The 19,951-nt window shown below is 43.2% G+C and overlaps 1 protein-coding gene across 7 annotated transcripts in view; it reads left to right on the top strand.

Annotated features, from left to right (window-relative positions):
- raph1b (Ras association (RalGDS/AF-6) and pleckstrin homology domains 1b) overlaps positions 1 to 19,951 on the top strand; it is a 77,711-nt gene that overhangs the window by 29,127 nt on the left and 28,633 nt on the right. The window lies entirely within an intron of this gene.

The following is a 19,951-nucleotide window of genomic DNA, read 5'->3' as shown; positions in this document are numbered from 1 at the left end:
TAGTCTCTGTGGCTTCCTGAGGGGTGTAATGAACAAGTTTTCTCCCCTGCACTGGCCTGTTCCCGTAGAGTGGAGAAGTAGCGTTGAAGTAAATTGTCACGCGTGTTTTGAGAGTTTGTGTCCTGCACTGTCTTGTCCCCTCCACCGCCACTGTGGAGAACTTGCTCTCTCGTGTTTCCTGGCTGTCACGCTGTCTGCCCTTATAGTGGTGTGTGTGTGTGTGTGTGTGTGTGTGTGTGTGTGTGTGTGTGTGTGTCCCAATTCTGGTTCTCTAGGGGGGACCCAGAGGGGTGCACGTTTTTTTTGTTCTAGCCCCGCACTAACACACCCAACTAATCATTGAGCCTTTGATAAGTCAAATCAGATGTCCTAGTTCGAGATCGGCCGATTATGATTTTTCAATGTCAATTATTGGAGGATCAAAAAAGCCGATACTGATTAATCAGCCGAATAATGTTTAAAAATATATATATATATATATTTTTTGTTGTTGTTGTAATAATGACAATTACAACAATACTGAATGAACACTTGTTTTAACTTAATATAATACATCAATAAAATCAATTTAACCTCAAAAAATAATGAAACATGTTCAATTTGGTTTAAATAATGCAAGAACAGTGTTGAAGAAGAAAGTAAAAGTGCAATATGTACCATGTAAAAAAGCTAACGTTTAAGTTCCTTGCTCAGAACATGAGAACATATGAAAGTTGGTGGTTCCTTTTAACATGAGACTTCAATATTCCAAGGTAAGAGGTTTTAGGTTGTAGTTAATATAGTATTTATAGGACTATTTCCCTCTACCATTTGTATTTCATATACCTTTGACTATTGGATGTTCTTTTAGGCACTATAGTATTGCCAGTGTAACAGTAGCTTCTGTCCCTCTCCTCGCCCCTACCTGGGCTCGAACCAGGAACACATCGACAACAGCCACACTCAAAGCATCGTTACCCATCGCTCCACAAAAGTCGCGGCCCTTGCAGAGCAAGGGGAATAACTACTCAGTCTCAGAGCGAGTTACGTTTGAAATGCTATTAGCACACACCCAGCTAGCTAGCCATTTCACATCGATTATACCAGCCATCAAGCTGATAAGCTTGAAGTCATAAACAGCACTGTGCTTGCGAAGAAATGCTGGCAAAACGCACGAAAGTGCTGTTTGAATGAATGATTACGAGCCTGCTGCTGCTCAGTCAGACTGCTCTATCAAATCAGACCTAATTATAACATAATAACACGCAGAAATACGAGCCTTTGGTCATTAATATGGTCGAATCCAGAAACTATCATTTTGAAAACAAAGTGTTTATCATTTCAGTGAAATACGGAACCGTTCGGTATTTTATCTAACGGGTGGCTAAATATTCTAAATATTCTTGTTCCATTGCACAACCTTCAATGTTATGTCATAATTACGTGAAACTCTGGCAAATTAGTTTGCAATGAGCCAGGCTGCCCAAACTGTTGCATATACCCTGACTCTGCGTGCAATGAACGCAAGAGAAATGACACAATTTCACCTGGTTAATATTGCCTGCTAACCTGGATTAGTAGTTATTATGATTGATAGATTTTTTTTTTGTAAGATAAGTTTAATGCTAGCTAGCAACTTACCTTGGCTTCTACTGCATTCGCGTAACAGGCAGTCTACTTGTGGAGTGCAATGGTTAGTGTTGGACTAGGTAACTGTAAGGTTGCAAGATTGGATCCCCCGAGCCGACAAGGTGAAAATCGGTCGTTCTGCCCCTGAACAAGGCAGTTAACCCACCGTTCCTAGGCAGTCATTGAAAATAAGAATGTGTTCTTAACTGACTTGCCTAGTTAACTAAAGGTATAAATAAATAAAAAGATTCCCTTTGCGGTAAAGGTAAAATAAATAAAAAATAAAAAAGCTGGCCATGTTGATTGGCCCTGTTTGGGAGGTGACAAACGTTCCTCTACTATAGAGACTAAACTTGGGGGCATGTGCTAAGAAAAACGTCATCGATAATTATCTCCATTCTCTCCACTGTACATGTAATGGAATAAACATACAGACAACCTGTGCTAATTCCACAAAACCATATTTATTTAATATGTTCTGTACTTATCAGTATGAATCTTTTTATTTATGTTTTGTAAATACCTTTTCAGAAGACTGAACTGAACCAGGTGTGATCCGTAATGTTTGTCTAATCACATGTGCTCATTGGGGGGGGGGGGGGGGAGGAATAGTGGTGTCAAGCCTACACTCTACCTGGAGAGACACAACCAGCTTTCTGACTAGGAGCTGTCCATTGGCCACCTCCTTAGCTTGCCTTGGCCTCCTGGGTGGTGCAGTGGTTAAGGGTCAGCTGCGCCACCAGAGACTCTGGGTTCGCGCCCAGGCTCTGTCGTAACCGGCCGCGACCGGGAGGTCTGTGGGGCGACGCACAATTGGCCTAGTGTCGTCCGGGTTAGGGAGGGCTTGGCCGGTAGGGAAATCCTTGTCTCATCGCGCACCAGCGACTCCTGTGGCGTGCCGGCGCAGTGCGCGCTAACCATGGTTGCCAGGTGCACAGTGTTTCCTCCGACACATTGGTGCGGCTGGCTTCCGGGTTGGATGGCGCTGTGTTAAGAAGCAGTGCGGCTTGGCTGGGTTGTGTATCGGAGGACGCATGACAACCTTCGTTTCTCCCGAGCCCGTACAGGAGTTGTAGCGATGAGACAAGATAGTAGCTACTAAACAATTGGATACCACGAAATTGGGGAGAAAAAAAGCCAAGGCAAGCTGGATCTCTGCAGATGTCAGAAATGTATTTTCTTCTGCAGTAGACTACATATTGCCGACATTTCCATTTGGAGATGTGCTCCTCCAGCATGCAGTGGTCGCTGACGTTGCCAACAGGCAGGCTGCCATGTTCTCATCCCTCAACTTTTTCATGGCATGCTTTCCCTACATTATCCCTGAGGGAGCCTCTGTTGATCTGGTGGAAGATGAGTTTAGACTCTATCAGGCTATATTATTGGTCATATATTGGTCATATTCCATAGCAATACGAACAAATATTCAGTCCTGTTTCCAAGAACAAAACCCAGTACAAAGCCTCCCTCAGTACAGACATGCTGAGTGCCCTCGTTACCAAAAAGGTTTCAATGATTGCCAGAGGAACTGTTTGCCACAGAGAAGTCTACCCTGATGCTCTGCTGCGTAAGGCTAAATCTGCTAGCTACCAGGCAAATCTGTCTAGGAAATGATTTCCTGAACATTTTGAAGGTCTCCAGAAGATTTGTTCTCACCCACTGTTTCCTGTCATAGCTTTTTCCTTTTCATTATGGATAACATGTTTATTTGATACGAAGGCTCTGCTTCAAACATTTGTTGTTCTTATCATATCAGACTTTAAAAAAAATTATTGTCGATAAGACATTTGTACATTTTGTGTCTAAACAATTAACTTATTAGATCTTGTTAGTGACTTTTACCATATGTGTAAATGGAATGCTGTCAAATTATTCCAACCTTTTTTATAGACTTGATTTGGTACAATTGCGATCAGACTCACAAACCGTGTGAGCAGGGGGCTGGGAAAGAACCCCCCCAGTTCGTCAAGTATTATGTGCGCGAGTTGAGTCTCCAATTTGCCGCGTGTGTCTGGTACCCAAAAAATTTGGACAGGGTTAGCAGGTCTGCTTCTGACTGGCAGGATGCTGTTGTTGCTATGGTCTCCATGGAGATGATAAAAACCACATGTATTGTGTGCTATTGGAGGGTGTGTACTGTGTGTGCGTGACGTTGACTGTTTGTGTGTGTCCTTTAAAAGCTAACCACCCCTTTGGTGGTGAGGGAATCTGACTCTTGAAGATGGAGAGTAAGCCCCCTGGAGCTGAAAATGAACTAGTGGGGAACAGTATAGTTGTTTGACAGCTCTATACCCTCTGTGCTCATTGTTCCCAAATAGGTGTGTGTCATGCACAATCTGTCTACTATGGACACACCACGGTTTGACACTGATACTTAAATACTAGGATAACTAGTAAAAGAAACCGAATAGTACAAATATAAACGTACAGCAACGTTGTTATTGAGCCAATATCCTAAGTTGCCAAGTTAGTGTTACTCTGCAAGGAGATTGAGGACTTTTAACACATTAATGGGTTATGTCTGTGCTGGGTGACTGCACTTCTATTGTGTGTGTGTGACTGTGTTTTTTGTTACCCTAGTGAGTAGTCTCTTTCTCTGTCTAAATTGGCTTAATGATGATTGCCAAATTTGAAAATCAAACCCAGAAATTATACTTGCCCACGATGAACAAACTGATGGTTGTTATGCGCCTGGAAACTATGTGTTATTCATTACCCAAGGATATTAATGATACACTTTCAACTGTTCTGCCTGCTGTTATGGAACCCTGACCTGTTCACCGGACGTGCTTCCTGTCCCAGACCTTCTGTTTCCAACTCTCTAGAGACAGCAGGAGCCGTATAGATACTCTGAATGATCAGCTATGAAAAGTCAGCTAACATTTACTCCTCAGGTGCTAACTTGCTGCACCATCGACAACTACTGTGATGATTATTATTATTATTTGACCCTGCTGGTCATCTATGAATATTTGAACATCTTGGCCATGTTCTGTTTTATTCGCCACCCATTACAGCCAGAAGAGGACTGGCCACCCCTCAGAGCTTGGTTCCTCTCTAGGTTTCTTCCTAGGTTCCTGCCTTTCTAGGGAGTTTTTCCTAGCCACCGTGCTTCTACACCTGCATTGCTTGCTGTTTGGGGTTTCGGTACAGCACTTTGAGATATCCGCTGATGTAAAAAGGGCTTTATAAATGGATTTGATTGATGTCAGATAGTCTATGGTTACAGAGCTAGTGGTTCTCATACATAAATGCCTATTTATTCCTGCATCATACATTTCCAAAGTAATTTGCATTTCCAAGGACCATGCACAACAGAAATGAATTGTATACTATGTGCCATTTTTAGCAGAGCTACATAACAGCTCAGTGGCACAGAGGTACACTATTTCTTTTTTTTTTTAATGGAAAATACAGCACTATCTTGATTTAGATAAGTATTCAACCCACTGAGTCAATACATGTTACTATCCCCTATGGCAGCGATTTACAGCTGTGAGTCTTTCTGGGTAAGTTACTAGTAAGCTTTGAATGCCCGGGTTGTACAATATTTGCCCATTATTCTTAAACAAAGTTGTCAAGCTCGGTCAAGTTGGTTGTTGGTTTATTGTTTCTCGACAGCCATTTTCATGTTTTGACATATATTTTCAAGTAGATTTACGTCAAAACAATCAATGTTGTCTTGGTAAGCAACTCCAGTGTATATTTAGCATTGTGTTTTAGGTTATCCTGCTGAAAGGTGAATTTGTCTGTTGGAAAGCAGACAACCAGGTTTTCCTCAAGGAATTTTAGCTCTATTCTGTTTATTGTAGCCCAAAAAACTCCCTAGAATACCCATAACATGATGCAGCCACCACCAATCTTGACAACATGAAGAGATTTGCCTCAAACGTAACGCTTTTATAAATGTTTTCGCCACATTTTTTGCAGTACTACTTCAGTGCCTTGATGCAAACAGGATTGTAGAGTAACTACAATGTTGATCCATCCACAGTTACCTTCTATCACAGGTCTTTAAACTCTTTCAAATCATCATTGGCCTCACGGTGAACTCCCTTAGCTGTTTCCTTCGTCTCAAGCAACTGAGTTAGTAGGACGAGCACCTGTATCTTTGTAGTTACTGGGTGTATTGATACACCACCCAAATTGTAAAAGTAATAATAATAATGGCTATTAATAATAATACCCATCTACCAATAGGTGCCCCTTTTTACAATCCATATGAAAACCTCTCCTCCTGTCTTTTGTGGTTGAATCTGTGCTTGAAATTCACTGCTCCACTTAGGAACCTTACACTTATCTGCATGTGTGGGGAACAGAGATGGAGTAGTCGTTTAAAAATCACTTTAAACACTATTGCACCCACACAGTGAGTCCATGCAACTTATTATGTGACTTGTTAAAACCTCTTGGAACTCCCTCTCCCGGATCCGGGAGAATTGTCATCAACTGACACTAATTAGCATAACGCAACAGACAAAAAATATTACTAGAAAATATTCATATTCATGAAATCACAAGTGAAATATATTGAAACACAGCTTAGCCTTTTGTCAATCACCCTGTCATCTCAGATTTTGAAATGATGCTTTACAGCCAAAGCTAGACAAGCATTTGTGTAAGTTTATCGATAGCCTAGCATAGCATTATGCCTAGCTAGCAGCAGGCAGCTTGGTCACGAAAATCAGAAAAGCAATCAAATTAAATCGTTTACCTTTGATGAGCTTCAGATGTTTTCACTCACGAGACTCCCAGTTAGACAGCAAATGTTCATTTTGTCCCATAAAGATTATTTTTATAGCTGAAACACCTCTGTTTGTACTTCACGTTTGGTTGAGAAATCCACCGGAAACTGAGGTCACGACAACGGCGAAACATATTCCAAATTAGATCCATAATATCGATAGAAACATGGCAAAAAAATCAATCCTCAAGGTGTTTTTCAAATATCTATTCGATAATATATCAACCGGGACAGGTGGCTTCTTAGTAGGAAAGAGAGAAACAATGGCCGCATTTGTCTTTTACGCACAAAACACTCAGCGCCTCCAGCTGACCACTGACGCAATGTTGTCGTTCAGGCTCATTTTTCAAAATAAAATCCTGAAACTATGTATTGTGACACTAGACACATTAGGGAAGCCATAGAAAAAGGAATCTGGTTGATATCTCATTTACTGCTCAATAGGGACTCTGCGTAGAGCTTTCTAAATAAGAGTCCCTTTCTGATTGGATTTTTCTCAGGCTTTCGCCTGCAATATCAGTTCTGTTATACTCACAGACAATATTTGTACAGTTTTGGAAACTTTAGTGTCTTCTATCTTGTCCTGACAAAATAGCCCGTTTACTTTGGGAACGTTATTTTTCCAAAAATGAAAATAGTGCCCCCTAGTTTCAAGAGGTTAAGCAAATGTTTACTCCTGAACTTTTTTCTGCTTGCCATAATGAAATGATTGAATACTTATTGACATTTTTTTTAATTTTTTTTAATTTTTTTTATGTATTTGTAAACATAATTACACTTTGACATTATTGGGTATTTTGTATAGATTAGTAGCACAATCTTAATTGAATCCATTTTAAATTCAGGCTGTAACACAGAAAAATGTGGGATAGGTCCAGCGGTGTGAATACATTCTGAAGACACTGTATTTGCACAGTAAGACGGCTGCAATGGGGGTTGGGCTGTTGCTGTTACTATGGGCTGTTGCTGTTACTATGGAGAAACCTGCTGACCTCTAGCTGCTGACCTCTAGCTGCTGCCTCTGGATGGGAACATATCAGCTGGTCAGCTCCTCTCGCTCCTTATTTCTTTAGTCTTTCTTTCTTTTCCCGTATCCCTCTGTCTTTCTCATCTCTTTCTCTCTCCTCTATATCTCTGTTAGTTTGCTTTCTTGCTCTCTCCTTTCTCCCCCCCTGTTTTAATTGGCAGCGTATGCCAGAGTCACTCTGAGTGATCCTCTCCTCCTACTCTTTCCATTCTCCTCTTTTCCTCTGTCTGCTGGCTGTCAGTTGTGCTTGACTGATGCTGTTTTGTCAGTCTGGCCCTCCCCCTACACATATTACAATGGTCCATTCCCTCCCCCATCATCTCACCATCTCTGTCTTCCTCTCTCCCACTTGCCCATCCTTCCCTTTATCTGCTTATTGTAGGAAGTGCTGTGTTCTAGCTTTCTTTAATGGCACAAAGATGGCAAAATGTCTCTGGATTGGATCTCTGCTTCATTGTATGCATTTTGTTGATTTTATATCTAGGCTGTATGTAATTTTGTGCGGTTTTCCCATTGATGATATTACCAGGGGATGTTGATATACTGTATGATGTTGAATCAAAGCAAGGTCATGTTCATTAGGCACTAAACCTTCGGGTACCATCAGAACATGTCTACGGTGTGCCCTAATGAACACAACCTTGGCCTGGAGTGAGTTCCTCTCGAATTACTCTCCCGAGCACAAAGGTTCCAGGGCCTGTGTTCATAAAGTCTCAGACTAAGAGTGCTGATCTAGGATTAGGTCCTCACTGTCCACGTAATCGTATTCGTTATCATCTAAAAGGACAAACGGATCCTAGAACTGTACTCCTACGCCAAGACGCTTTTTGAATGCGGGGCCAGGAGTGATCTACACCCAAATTGACTTTAGACTTGTTGCCGTTGTCAATGGGTTTCTTTAATAGCCAGTGTGGAGACGATATTCTCCTTTTTGCATACCGTATGGGGTTGTAGCCTACTAGCCGTATACAGTAGTCTTACAGTTATGAACTGATGACGTTCTCAGCCTACGTTTAATGATCTCTTTGGCCCCTCCCTCAGTGTGCAAATGGCCCCTTTCATTGACTGACTGAGCATGATGGATGAGGCCTGTTTGCCCAGAGGGGATTCGGGAGAGAGGGTGAGAAGAGGGGATGGAGAGGGGTGAAAGAAAAGAAAATGAGCAGTGCGTTGTGCCCTGAAATAGCCGCTATTCATTCGTCCACGCTCACCCGCCTGCTTTGTCGCATAGGCGATCAAAGCACTTGAGAGCAGTAATACCAACTGTGTTTGGCCTACTCATATAACCCCCGCCCACCCCCTCCTACCATTTGGGAGAGTCCAGCCACACCCTTATCTATGTTCCTCTCCAGAACAGAACCCAAGGCCAGGGGTGACTCACCCACAGGAACAGTGGAGGGTATTGTGACATGGGGGGGGGGGGGGGTTACGAGGTGTGTCGACAGCTGTTGAAGCAGACTTTCTAAATTTAGTCAGTGTTAAATGTTATAGACTAGACTCATGTGTGCATGGTAAGGGAAAAACAAGCCACTGTCTTCTATAGCAGCCTTAGTTTGAGATGCTCACACGCGCGCGCGCACACACTTCCCAGGGGACAATTTAGCGGTGCTGAGAATATGGGACCCACTCTATAATGAGCCATTACCTCACACACTGGAGTGCTATTCTTAACCCAGCAATCCTCCCTAAATGTTTTTTGTTCTTGGTGTTAATTTTTGTTCCACCCCCTCAGGAGACTACAGCTGAGCCCTACCAAACTCACAGGAATGTGCCCCCCCTCTTTTTCATCTACCTCTCCAGAATGGAATAGTGGGGTTAAAGGGGAAATTCAGCATTTTACAACTTAATGTAAGACTGTTACTCATCCTGTATGGCTTAGTTGGTAGAGCATGACACTTTCAACTCCAGGATTATGGGTTTGATTCCGGGGGCCACCCGTAAGTAACGTGTACACACATGACTAAGTATTTTTGGATAAAAGCGCCTTCTACTTGGCATTTATTATTAACTTCCCCTGTAGCTGATTTTCCTAAAATGTTACCATTGTTGTAATAAGAGTGTTTTTCTCCTTTTGAGAATTCATTCATTGTGATGTGATGTTGATGTATTTTTGGACTTGAAAAGGCTCTCATCTACATTGGGGTCACGATGGAGTTTGTAGTTTGAGAGACAGAGAAAATGAGTTGCAGAGTGAGAAATAGTATTATGGGTTGGTCTGTGTGTTGTCTGGCTGTCATGTTTTTCTATGGAGGATGCTGTTGAGACGATGTGTCACTGCTGCCACTGTTTTATTAGCCCCTCTGTCATTCATGCATCAGACACACACACACACACACACACAAGGGAGTTGGTTGTGTGTGTGAGAGCATTGTGTGGGTGGGTGGGGTACGACACCAAAATTAGACTACATCCACGCCCATTTAGAAGTTTGGTTTATGGAAATGTCTATTCAGCCATTAGTCATGATGTGTTTTCATACAGCTTACGGCATAGTCACAAACTTTACAACTTCCACTTTCTGAATCATAAAAGGGTCATCAATCCTCTGTGTTGGAGATAGTGAAGCTAGTGTAGAAAGGTGAGGTGTGTGTGTGTGTGTGGTGTGTGTGTGTGTGTGTGTGTGTGTGTGCACACTTGCATTCACCCTTACCATGGTCTTGTTCGGTGGGCACAAAGTCAGAGAGCGCTCCAAAACTAAGTGATGTTCTATCTGATTCTGAACTTGTTCAGTAAGAAACAAGAAACACTCTGTTTTCCTTGGCAAAACGTTCTGCTCCTGTAAGCTCTAATGAACAGGACCCAGGACGAGGCTGAGAACAAACCAAATAAACAAGTGTTCTGTTCCTACTCGGATGCAAAGTGAATTAATGAAGAGACTGCAGAGTTCCACGTAATCTTATCTATGATGTAATGGGCAATTCCACAGTAACAAAATGATGACACAAAGCACACAAAACGTCATCATGTTACCAAACTTTGCATCTGTACTGTTCTTCAAGTAAATGGGTTTTGTCAAATTCTCTGGAAATTGGAACTCTGGAACTCTGTGGCCTCTTCATTAATTCACTTTCAGTACATACACTACCATTCAAAAGTTTGGGGTCACTTAGAAATGTCCTTGTTTTTGAAAGAAAAACAACATTTTTGTCCATTTAAAATAACTCCAAATTGATCAGAAATACAGTGTAGATGTTGTAAATGACTATTGTAGCTGGAAATGGCGGATTTTTTATGGAATATCTACATAGGTGTACAGAGTAGAGGTCGACCGATTTTATGATTTTTCAACGCCGAAACCAATTATTGGAGGACCAAAAAAGCCGATACCGATTAATCGGCCTGTTTAAAAAAAAAAAAATAAAAAAAAAAAAAAAATATATATATATATATATATATATATATATATATATATATATATATATATATATATATATATATTTTTTTTTTTAAACATTGTAATAATGACAATTACAACAATACTGAATGAACACTTATTTTAACTTAATATAATACATCAATAAAATCCATTTAGCCTCAAGTAAATACTGAAATATGTTCAATTTGCTTTAAATAATGCAAAAACAAAGTGTTGGAGAAGAAAGTAAAAGTGCAATATGTGCTATGTAAGAAAGCTAACGTTTCAGTTCCTTGCTCAGAACATGAAAACATATGAAAGCTGGTGGTTCCTTTTAACATGAGTCTTCCATATTCCCAGGTAAGAAGTTTTAGGTTGTAGTTATTATAGGAATTATAGGACTATTTCTCTCTATACCATTTTGTATTTCATTAACCTTTGACTATTGGATGTTCTTATAGGCACTTTAGTATTGCCAGTGTAACAGTATAGCTTCCGTCCCTCTCCTCGCTCCTCCCTGGGCTCGAACCAGCAACACAACAACAACAGCCAAGCTCGAAGCAGCGTTGCCATGCAGAGCAGGGGGAACAACTACTAGAAGGCTCAGAGCGAGTGACGTTTCAAATGCTATTAGCGCATGCCAACTAGCTAGCCATTTCACTTCGGTTACACGAGCCTCATCTCGAGAGTTGATAGGCTTGACGCACAACTTTGAGCTGCTAGCAAAACACACGAAAGTGCTGTTTGAATTAATGTTTACGCGCCTGCTTCTGCCTACCACCGCTCAGTCAGATACTTAGATACTTGTATGCTCAGTCAGATTATATGCAACGCAAGACACGCTAGATAATATCTAGTAATATCATCAACCATGTGTAGTTAACTAGTGATTATGATTGTTTTTATAATATACGTTTAATGCTAGCTAGCAACTTACCTTGGCTTACTGCATTTGCGTAAAAGGCAATCTCCTTGTGAAGTGCAACGAGAGAGAGGCAGGTCGTTATTGCGTTGGACTAGTTAACTGTAAGGTTGCAAGATTTGCAATTGTTAGCACAGCTGAAAACTGTTGTGCTGATTTAAAGAACCAATAAAACTGTCCTTATTTAGACTAGTTGAGTATCTGGAGCATCAGCATTTGTGGGTTCAATTACAGGCTCAAAATGCCCAGAAACAAAGACCTTCCTTCTGATACTCATCAGTCTATTCTTTTTCTGAGAAATGAAGGTTATTCCATGCAAGAAATTGCCAAGAAACTGAAGATCTCGTACAACGCTGTGTACTACTCTCTTCGCAGAACAGCGCAAACTGTCTCTAACCAGAATAGAAAGCAATCCCCGGTGCACAACTGAGCAAGAGGACAAGTACATTAGAGTGTCTAGTTTAAGAAACCGACGCCTCACAAGTCCTCCAACAGGCAGCTTTATTAAATAGTACCCGCAAAAACCCCAGTCTTACCTTAAACAGTGAAGAGATGACTCCGGGATTCTGGCCTTGTAGGCAGAGTTGCAAAGAAAAAAACATATCAGACTGGCCAGTAAAAGATTAAGATGGGCAAAAGAACACAGACACTGGACAGAGGAACTCTGCCTAGAAGGCCAGCATCCCGGAGTTGCCTCTTCACTGTTGACGTTGAGACTGGTGTTTTGCGGGTACTATTTAATGAAGCTGCCAGTTTCATTCTATTAGTGTGGAGTTGTCCGAATGCCTTCTCCTGTTCTTTCCCCCCCCCCCCACTCTCGTCCTCATTCTCTCTAGCTCCCTCCCTATTTCTCTCTCCCTCATGCTCCTTCCCTCTCTCTGCCTAACTCTCCTTCTATTCTCTCCATTTTTCTCTCTCCTCCCCTCCTCTCTCTGCCTTCCATTCCCCCTCTCTCCCTACTTTCTGCTCTATCAATCCTCATATCCTTGTTTTTCTCCATTCTTTTCGAAACGCTTCTTATCTCTCTCCTTCCCTCCCCCTCTCAAATATACTTATATAGGGTCAATTGGTTTGCATGTGAAGCATGAGTGGCTAGCTGATTTCCATTCAGATTACACGGAAGTCAACCAAACACCTAGGTTAAACACTGTTCTACTAGGCTACATGCTACATAACATCAGCCTGCATTTATCTCTGTCATTGAGATTTATGTAGTGTTTAAAATTCACATTTGGTGTGTGTGTGTGTGTGTGGTTATATACAGATGCATTGGCTACAGGTTAGGGTTCTACACCTCCTGACTTGACTGTCAGTGAGCATCCCATGTATGACCTTTAATGACACTGCCTGTTGACCCTCCATAGGCCAACATCGCATCCTTTCCCTTCTCTATATGAAACACTCTTCGCCCTTGCCCAGCTTGAGCACTCAACAGTACATTGACAGTTTGTGTTCTGTTCTCTATTCCCAGCCTCATGGTTAAGAACTGGAAGCCAGCCATTACCTTCTTTAATTTAGAGAAGTGCTTTTCCAGAACAGTCCCCTCAATCTTTCTCCCCCTTTCTCTTTCTCTTCTCTCCCTCTATATCCCCCTCCTCGGAGGCACAGGCCAACCCAAACTGGTGGCCTTCTGTGGGGCAGACGTGTGTGTGTGTGTGTTTCCTATGTACCCCTCCCTCTCTGGCAGAGGCTTAACACCACAACATCCCCAGTGGGGTGACCTCTGAACCCTGAGGTGGCCCCTTTGCTCTGACCCCGGTGGTGATGGGAGACAGATGAGTGAGTGTCATGCTCAGGCTTCTCATAGACACAGAAGCCTGGAGAGAGAGTGATGGAGGGAGAAAGATGGTGAGAGGGAGAGAAAGATGGTGAGAGGGAGTGAAGAAGGGATTGGTGTTTGTTTTTGTGATAACTCACATATAACTCACACACCCACACGCTGTCTGTTTCAGGTAGTGGTGATGTCCCCGGTTGTAAATCAATCATGCCCTTCGTAGCAGGTGTTCTAACCGTTTTAAGTGAATTATCACCTGGGACGCTGATTTAAACGGTGCGGCCAACTCTCACGTGTTGGACCTTGAGATGCATTTGACACTCTTCAGACACCACACCTTTTTATTTTTCACTTATTAAAAAAATACTACTTTTATTTTGTAATTAATCCAATTCAGTGTGTTTAACTTATCAACTGTGTTTGGAAATGGGATCATATTCATCTGCAATTCTATATCATGAGCATTCAAGGAGCGGGACACTAATCCGGATGCTTATAAGAAATCCCGCTATGCCCTCAGATAAACCATCAAACAAGCAAAGTGTCAATACAGGATTAAGATTGAATCCTACTACACCGGCTCTGATGCTCTTCGGATGTGGCAGGGCTTGAAAACTATTACAGACTACAAAGGGAAACCTAGACGTGAGCTGCCCAGGGACGCAAGCCTACCAGACGAGCTAAATGCCTTTTATGCAAGCAACACTGAAGCATGCACGTGAGCACCAGCTGTTCTGGATGAATAAGTGATAACGCTCTCGGTAACCGATGTGAGCCAGACCTTTTAAACAGGTCAACATTCACAAAGCCGTGGGGCCAGACAGATTACCAAGACGTGTACTCAAAGCATGCCCGGACCAACTGGCAAGTGTCTTCACTGACATTTTCAACCTCTCCCTGACTGAGTCTGTAATACCTACATGTTTCAAGCAGACCACCATAGTCCCTGTGCCCAAGGAAGCGACGGTAATCTGCCTAATGATTACCGCCCAGTAGCACTCATATCGGTAGCCATGCTTTGAAAGGCTGGTCATGGCTCACATCAACATCATCCTGGATACCCTAGACCCACTCCAATTCGCATACCGCCATAACAGATCCACAGATGACGCAATCTCAATCGCACTCCACACTGCCCTTTCCCACCAGGACAAAAGGAACAGCTATGTGGGAATGCTGTTCATTGACTACAGCTCAGCGTTCAACACCATAGTGCCCACGAAGCTCATCACTAAGCTAAGGACTCTGGGACTAAACGCCTCCCTCTGCAACTGGATCCTGGACTTCCTGACGGGCCATCCCCAGGTGGTAAGGGTAGGCAACAACACGTCTGCTACACTGATCCTCAACACAGAGGCTCCTCGGGTGTGTACTTAGTCCCCTCCTGTACTCCCGGTTCACCCACAACTGCGTGGCCAAACAAGACTCCAACACCAAGTTCGCTGATGACACAACAGGGCCTGATTACCGACAATGATGAGACAGCCTATAGGAGGAGGTCAGGACAACCACCTCTCCCTCAATGTGAGCAAGAAAGGAGCTGATCGTGGACTATAGGAAAAGCCGGGCCGAACAGGCCCCCATTAACATCGATGGGGCTGTAATGGAGCGGGTCGAGAGTTTCAAGTTCCTCGGTGTCCACATCACCAACGATCTATCATGGTCCAAACACATCAAGACAGTTGTGAAGAGGGCACGACAAAACCTTTTCCCCCTCAAGAGACTGAAAAGATTTGGCATGGGTCCCAAGATCCTCAAAGTTCTACAGCTGCACCATCGAGAGCATCCTGACCGGTTGCATCAATGCATGGCAACTGCTCGGCATCTGACTGCAAGGCGCTACAGAGGGTAGTGCGAATGGCCCAGTGCATCACTGGGGCCAAGATCCTGCCATCCAGGACCTATATACTAGGCAGTGTCAGAGGAAAGCCCATACAATTGTCAAGTCTAGGACCAAAAGGCTCCTTAACAGCTTCTACCCCCAAGCCTTAAGAATGCTGAACAATTAATCAAATGCCACCAGACTTCTAACCCCCCCCGCCCCTCCATTTTTGTTTTGTACACTGCTGCTACTCGCTGTTTTATTATCTATGCATAGTCGCTTCACCCCTACCTACATGTACAAATTACCTCGACTAACCAGTACCTCCGCACATACCCACATATATAGCCTCGTTATTGTTATTTTGTTACTTTTTGCTATTTTTTTAACTTTACTTTATTTGGTCAATATTTTCTTAACCAACAGTGCATTTCACGGTAAGTTCTACACTTGTTGTATTTGGTGCATGTGACAAATAAAGTTTGCTTTGTAACCGTGGCAGCTTCACCTGGGAGATCCATCATCTTCCTGCCACTGCACTGTGTACCCCGACAGATTGAAGGTTGTAATTGGTTTAGTAAGGGTCCGGGGCCAAGGCAATTGGATGCACATTTTATAAAGAAACGCCCCTCTATGCTGTGTCTGGTGTGCAGGCACAGCAGACAAGACGGGCATTTTATGAATTCAATTTCCAAAAGAGCAACACGGCAACTTGTAGCACTGTTTTGTACCAAATGAATTTGCTGTTACTACTGTCCCTGTCGCAGAATGCTTCCTTATTACAGCATGTGATTATACAGCCTAGTTAGTTATTTAAATTAGTTTAATCCACCACTTGCATTAGCTACTGTTACAATGCTCGTGGTGTAGAAAGGCGGACGCATATGCTCCAATTTCAAAATGATTTTCAGGCACAGTTGATAAGATTCACCTGGTTAATGTATTTGGCCTTTCACAATAGCTGATGTCATAACAACATTTCCCATCCCCTACAATGGGCTAAAATAGACTGAGTGTGCTTATCTTAGCAAGAACACTACTGTTATTCCACCTACTTGTTATTATTTTCACTTACCAATTTTTCTGGTGTAGTTTAGGCTATTTGAAATCGATTATGCCTGCTTGAGTCTTTTGCCCTCAGAACAGCCTCAATTCGTTGGGGCATATGGACTCTACAAGTTGTCGAAAGCATTCCATGGGGATGCTGGCTCATGTTGACTCCAGTGCTTCCCACTGTTGTCAAATTGGCTGGATGTCCTTTGGTGGGTGGACCATTCTTAAAACAGCGTTGCAGTTCTTGCCACAAACCACCTCCCCTTCATCTACACTGATTTTGAAGGGACGTCAGTAAGGGATCATAGCATTCACCTGGTCAGTCTGTCATGGAAAGAGGTGTTCATAATGTTTTCATTAGTCGCTTATGTCACTCGTTTTGCCCATTCTAACGTTCAATCGAACAGTTACTGGATGCCTGTCTGCCTGCTTTATATAGCAAGCCACGGCCACGTGACTCACTGTTGGAGCAATCCATTTTTTGTTAACGGGGTGGTGTACCTAATACACTGGCCAGGTAGTGTAGGAGAAGTCATGAGAATAGGCTATATTGAAACGGCCATTGCCTAAAATATCCGGTCTTTAGTATTGTGCACAAGCTGCTAGGCAGAAACGGTATGCATAAATGCAACGTATCCTGCCTATGTAGAGTCAGATGGTGGCAATGTTTTGCCAGTCATCCTCACTCACTGAAGATTTATTTTCATGAGATTCTTCTTGAATGTGGGGTAATTTTGTAGAAATCAAATGTCACGTGGACATATTCAAACCCCAAGTATTTGGGAAGCTTAGATCAGGGGCGGCGAACCCTCTTAGAGAGCTACCTCCTATGCAGTATTTTCTATGGTCCTATTGGTTAGACTCTGCCACCAACTTTTAGTATTAGCATTTTCTAACCAAAAACCAATGCCATTTAATGACCCCCAATTAGCATACTCTAAATGTCATGCCCATATAATCTCAAAGTAATTGAAGCCAAGTCGTGGAGAATCCTGACCTGTGATAATTTAAAAAAAACATCTAAATCCACCCAGGTCATGGGCCTTAGCCATGTAAAAAATATGTAGAATTGCAGGAAATTTGCTTTAAAACAGAATTTTTGGGAACCACCAGACCACCAGTTAGGAGTGGAGCCAATGACAACAGCTTGGAGTGAGAATTCCTATCTTCAATAGTTGGCAGCACTGTTTAAAGCTTATGGTCAACAACCCAAAAAGTGTGCGTGTCTATAATTATTACAGCAAGGGGAGTGCTGTCAGACTATAGACGGTGGCTGATCGCTCATCTCTGTACTTGCTTCCCAAATGGCACCCTATTCCCTATATAGTGTCCTACTTTTGACCGGGGCCCATAGGGTGTCATTTCAGACACAGCAGTCTATATGATAGCACCACCAGTGTATTTGCAAACAGAAAGGAGGCTTATTTCATTCTGTTATTTTCCTGTCCTCCTCGGTTAGCCATGATGTCATGCTGTAAAGAAGCCCTGTCCCCGGCGCTGTAACAATGGCGATGCTGGGTTTTGATTGACTGCTGGGCTTGGGCGTTGTTATGGAACAGCCCGTGGGGGAAATTAGGCCATTTCCTGTTCTGGACACCCTGCCCCCCCCCCCCCCCCCCCCCCACTTGCCGCGCGCACAGCTACTACATACACACGGGTGTGTGCCCTGTTCACTGTACATTGTGTATCTCACATATATGGTGGCCATGCCAACTAAATGGTTGACTGGGATGGCCAAGGGGCTTTAGGTAGGCGATGGTTGGGCAGCTGAAGTGACACCGTGTGGAAAGACTGTGCGTGTAACTGTCCATGCCTGTAAATTTGCACAGTCACACACACACACAGACACACACACACACACACACACACACACACACACACAACAGTGGTTCTGTGTAAGCTAGCTATCTTGAATGTGTCCGCCCATGATCCGAAACAGACTCCTTTCCAGCTGCTTTGCGTATTTTGCACGCATTAACTTTTGTGTGTTGTGAGTGAGGGTATACGTGTCTGTCTGTGTGTTTATGGCCTGTGCCAGTGCCCACCAGGCCCACTCACACACACTCAGCCAAACTAGGCCCAAATCACAGGCTGTTTAACCACAGGATGCTAACTGCAACTTAGCACAGCAGGCCTTTTCTCCCTCCCTGTTCTCTCTTCTTTCCCTCACTCTGATCCCTCCCTGTTCTCTCTTCTTTCCCTTACTCTGATCCCTCCCTGTTCTCTCTTCTTTCCCTTACTCTGATCCCTCCCTGTTCTCTCTTCTTTCCCTCACTCTGATCCCTCCCTGTTCTCTCTTCTTTCCCTCACTCTGATCCCTCCCTGTTCTCTCTTCTTTCCCTCACTCTGATCCCTCCCTGCTCCCTCTTCTTTCCCTCACTCTGATCCCTCCCTGTTCTCTCTTCCTTCCCTCACTCTGATCCCTCCCTGCTCCCTCTTCTTTCCCTCACTCTGATCCCTCCCTGTTCTCTCTTCTTTCCCTCACTCTGATCCCTCCCTGCTCTCTCTCTCGCTCTCTGCTTTTCTTTCTCCCTTCCTCTCTCACTCTTCTGCTTCTTCCTCTCACTCTTTCTTTGAGCTGTTAACACAGAAGAAAATAAAGATTTGGAGGTAGAGAATGCAGCGAAATATGTACGCTCTCTTTTCTTTCTGCTCTCTCTCAGGGGAATAAGAGGAGAGGGGATTTTCAAAGCAAGCCCTTCCTGCCTTTCCTCTCCACTGCTCCCTCCACACTTAAACACATTGCTCCTCTCTTTGAGACATTGCTATTACATTATACTACCTTCCACACACACACACTCCAACATAATGCTGCAGAAAATTATACTGTACAGATACAATCTCAATTAAGCTCAATGCTGATCTTGGATCAGATTGCGGGTCACACACAGCTTTATTCTTGTGAAATTTCAGGAATTTTTGACAAAAAATGTTTGACCATTAACAATCCTATTTATCCCTAACTCCTAAACCTTAACCCCAAAACCATAAACCTAACCCTTAAGCTTTAAAATAGCATTTGAAAAAAAGTGTTTTTCTACACTAAAGATATTCGGGTGAATTATTAGGGCATTGGGGTCCTGTTAAGCTAGGAAAACAAGTGCGCACACACACACACAGTATCAAAAGCAGCGCTCAATTTGGGGTTTTCCCCCCTATGTACCTGTGCAGGGTCCTGTTGTCTGGTACAGTACAGTCACCCATCAAGGGGCTCACAGCACGGTTAAGGGGAAGCACTATACCCCCCTGGAAGACCAATGAGATTACCTTAGGCCTGGCCAATGAGAGGCCTGAGCTTCTAAATAGTCTGTTCATCTGAATGGGCTGCGATCAGACCTGGCTTCAAATACTTGATTGAGCTCAATGGAACCCATAGAATATACCCCAAACTGCAAACCTGCCTGCCTGGATTTCAAATAGTATTTGAACCCAGGTCTGGCTGTTGTAGGGGTTAATGTACTGTAGGAACACAGGGAAATATTGTGGGGATAACACTGTGCCTTTGTGTCTTTAGGCTACTTTGTCACACACTGCTGCCATGCCTGTGATACCATGTCGCCGTGTGTGTGCTTGTTTCTGTCTCACTTCTCACTAGTTGTGTGTGTGTGTGTGTGTGTGTGTGTGTGTGTGAAAAGAGAGAACGGGG

The sequence above is a fragment of the Oncorhynchus mykiss genome, chromosome 18 (assembly GCF_057628025.1).
Source record: "Oncorhynchus mykiss isolate SJ-2025 chromosome 18, ASM5762802v1, whole genome shotgun sequence".
Classification (NCBI taxonomy): Eukaryota; Metazoa; Chordata; class Actinopteri; order Salmoniformes; family Salmonidae; genus Oncorhynchus; species Oncorhynchus mykiss.
The sequence above is the reverse complement of the archived record's forward strand: the minus strand, read 5'-3'. Positions and strand labels throughout refer to the sequence as shown.